This window comes from Pinus tabuliformis, chromosome Q, assembly GCF_031772625.1.
Source record: "Pinus tabuliformis cultivar Carrire ecotype Pingquan chromosome Q, CPIR1, whole genome shotgun sequence".
NCBI lineage: Eukaryota > Viridiplantae > Streptophyta > Pinopsida > Pinales > Pinaceae > Pinus > Pinus tabuliformis.
The window spans coordinates 157,345,960-157,349,625 of NC_142296.1; the positions used below are offsets into that span (position 1 = coordinate 157,345,960).

General features: G+C 36.8%; 1 long non-coding RNA gene and 1 other non-coding gene across 2 annotated transcripts; both read left to right on the forward strand.

Moving 5' to 3' along the window:
* Positions 1–1,463: 1,463 nt before the first annotated feature.
* On the forward strand, positions 1,464–1,534 carry TRNAG-GCC (transfer RNA glycine (anticodon GCC)). The gene has a single exon. It is a non-coding gene; the product is annotated as a tRNA-Gly (tRNA).
* Positions 1,535–1,850: 316 nt separating this feature from the next.
* On the forward strand, positions 1,851–3,265 carry LOC149218733 (uncharacterized). Its single transcript, XR_016248639.1, has 2 exons — positions 1,851–2,199; positions 2,297–3,265. It is a non-coding gene; the product is annotated as an uncharacterized LOC149218733 (long non-coding RNA).
* The last annotated feature ends 401 nt before the right edge of the window (positions 3,266–3,666 follow it).

The following is a 3,666-nucleotide window of genomic DNA, read 5'->3' on the forward strand; positions in this document are numbered from 1 at the left end:
TAATGCCTTCTCCAATTTCGCCTTCCATGGTCTTCCTCTTTTGGGGTTGTTTCTCTAGGGTAGAAGCAGAGGGGGTTATTCAACCATAAGAGTGTCATTTGACACATTTTGCCCCAAATCTTCCTCCATTTCTTCAAACATAGCAAAATATATTTTTCCCTCAAGTTTGTGCATGGGTTGTACATTCCTATCTCTAGCAGTCCTTCGAGACACTACTTTAGTAAAACTTTCATTAGACGACAAACCATTTTTAATCAGACAATCACGAAATAAATGACTGTGCTCATGACGATGTCTACAATGAAACAGAGCATGTTCATAGTCTAGGGTTTGAGTCCAGATTTGGCCTTGGTAATCAAGGTCAATCGATTCTCACAAGGATTGAGATACATTCATATATACACATAATCTAGCATAAAACATATTACGACCCTTCTTAGTTACTTTTGAAACCTTAACAAAAGAACCTAAAACGTTTCCAATACCTTCAAAAATATCAGGAATCCAAAAATCAATAGGAAGGGAATAGAGTCAATTAAACCAGAGCTGCCAAAAACTCTTCCTTGTTTGGATTAAAACACTCCTCCGAGTGACACATATACAAACCTATATTGTTAAAAAAATAAGGACCCCATAAAAAATATGCTTCTTATCTTCCAAATCTACAAAAATTATAGTAAAAAAAACTTTAGGGCCAAGTCATTGGTTGACCTCACCTCATGGTTGCCATTGTTGTTGGATCCACCTTTCTAGCTCTTTTTCAGTAGGCCATCAGCCCACAAATTTATAAATGAATGCATGGTCCTTCAACCGCCATTGATGTTCATCCAAATATTTAGGAGGAATAACGAATTTTGGGATTCCGAGGAGTGTTTAGAATGCATTTACTTTTTAACCGATCTTGCCATTGTGCACCCATGATTGACATGTCATCTTGAGAACCACTCCCACTCGCTTGGTTTCTAGACTTTCTTGATAATTTAGACCTACTAGAGACCACAACATTCCAAAAAGAGGGGGTATACCCCAGCTATAACACTCATCCCCCAACTCTCACCACATCGAAGACAATAACAACAAATACAAAAGTTCAGGGAAATATTGTTGAACCAAACCCTAACTACTTGAAAAAGACTCTATTGTCAAACTTCTCATTACTAACCAACATAGATTCATATTAACTCATCATTTATAAACATTTAGAAAGATTAAATCTATCAAAATGCAAACCTTTTTAATTTTTGCATTTTAAAAAAGTATACACCTCCGAAAATTTGATTCTAAACACTTCATAGGTGAACATAAATCTATATTTATAATATATACACCATTCGCACTGGTAAAATAGTAGGTGCCAAGGTATAGAAAGATTGGTGCATTATGATATCTGAAATTTGCTTTCGGAAACAGATATTCAAAGTTCGAGCTCATCAAATTGGGTTCTCTACGAGTTGAAAATAACAGCACCAGTGGTCTAGTGGTAGAATAGTACCCTGCCACGGTACAGACCCGGGTTCGATTCCCGGCTGGTGCATTCCGATATTTTCACCTTTTGCGTTCGGAAAGGTGCATCGAGAAATCTGAAATATGTTTTCGGAAACAAGATGTGCACGGTTCGACCTCCGACATTTGTGGTGTTTCTACAATGTTTAGAAATGCATTTCAGTCATGCCCCGAAACACCAATAATCATACATCGCTGAAAGATTAACTTATTTTACAGATGTTAGTACCTGACCTGAACTAGTTACTGGAATTATTCATCATCTTAAGCTGTTCTCCAATACAAAATGAGTATCTTAACTTTTTTGATATTTTTTTGTATATGCGTTTGTCTTGTTGCAGGAAGGGTTGCGGATTTTGTTTGTCTATGCAGTTCTTTATTACAGCAAGGAGTGAGGTTTGCTGATATCGATTAACGGCCGGAAATGCTTTTTAATGCAGTAGCTACATGGTGGAACCTCCCTCCACGGTCTATTTAAAATGCACGGTTCAATTGGGTTAAATTGGTGACGACTTTATATTGATATGCCGGTGGTGGTAAAAGGAAATGGGATTTCTAATGAAATGCGTGCATTTCCAAATGGGATGCAAGGGCGCTCTGTTATTCTTGACAGGGCGGGCAGGTTGTTGTTGTTCTGTGGAGGTTGGCTACGTTGGGAGAAGCGAAGAGCATATCGAGCTTCATTCCTTATTTATGGTAGGGTAATCGTCAACAGATCAAAACGTAATTTATTTGCTTTAATTCCTTTCTTTGTTATTGCTTATGAGAGAGTTCTGCTGTGTGATTTTTGCAGAGAACGTTCAGGACTTCCATTAATAGTATTTGCAGATGAGGAGGCTCAGAGCATGATTTGGTAATGCTATAAAACGACGAATTCTGAATGTTGCAGACAAAGAGAATATGTATGTCTGTTTGACTTGCATGACAGGGTATAGTCTCATTCTTGGTAATTTCATATCATTTGATAGAATAATTTGCTACTTGAAAGCCGAGCAGGCTATAATATCTAGAGGAAATTGTGTGATTACTATTTTTTCTCATGAAAAAAGTTCTTGGAAATCTGCGCTTGTCACAATCGCACCTAGGGTTCCTTGAATGGTACGAAGCGTAAAGGCTGCAGCCCCCAGAGTACGACATGTACTCCTAATGAACAGGACTTTACTGACTTGAACACATGACTTCTCAGGAATCTTCACTTTGAAATTGGTTGATTAAACAGAGTTATCTAACCCACCGACCTAAATTGTGTTATTATTTACTGTTATGACATGTATGAATGACAAATATCTATTTACAGGTCGTCCAGTCAAAGCAAAAAAATGAGTTGAAGATGGACTTATGATGGGATAGGATGGATGGACTGGGATCATCTCTATCTGCAGATCATAGAATCTGGATGGGACTTTGAAGGTTTCATTCAATTGCTTGTATCTTCAATATTACTTGAACTGTTTGTGCTTGCTGATTAATCTTTCCTTGTTGGAGGGTCTGTCTCTGTTTGTGTATGTTGTATGCTAGTGCTTCTGTGCAGTTTTCTTTTTTGTTGTTGGATGCTAAGTTTTCGCTGGCCGGCTTGCTTTCCCAGCGTTTCTGTTTCCCACTGGTTGTGATTCATTAAAATTACAGCGGAATAAGTTGTTCGGACTGCTTTTTTGTTTTGTTTTAAATATAATCTTCTTATCATTGCCCTGCACCTTTATTTACAGTACTAGAGCGGATTAGGACTGGACAGGAGGATGGAGGGTTATGATTGGAGTATATATGCAGATCGTTTATATTTACAGTGCCAACTGTAGATTTATAGCAACCTGATAATATAAATTTTAATAGAATTCATTTATATTTCTCAAAATATTCCAAAATCTATAATGAATGCAAAAATAACGTTACAACAATTAAGGTTTATAATATTCCAAACCTCTAAGAAATGCAAAAATAACGTTACAACTATGAAGATTTATATTGCTTCTAGGTTAAAATCATTTTGAATTTAAAAAGAAAGAATTCCCATCTCAGCATCTGAAGAGGAGTTTAAGAACATTGTGCAAAGGTGAGGGTGAGGTTTTCACTGAATTAAAGATCCCTTATTTTAAAATCTGAATATGAGTCTAATAACACTCTGCACATTTGAGCGTGAAGTTTACGCTGATTCTACCTTGGAAT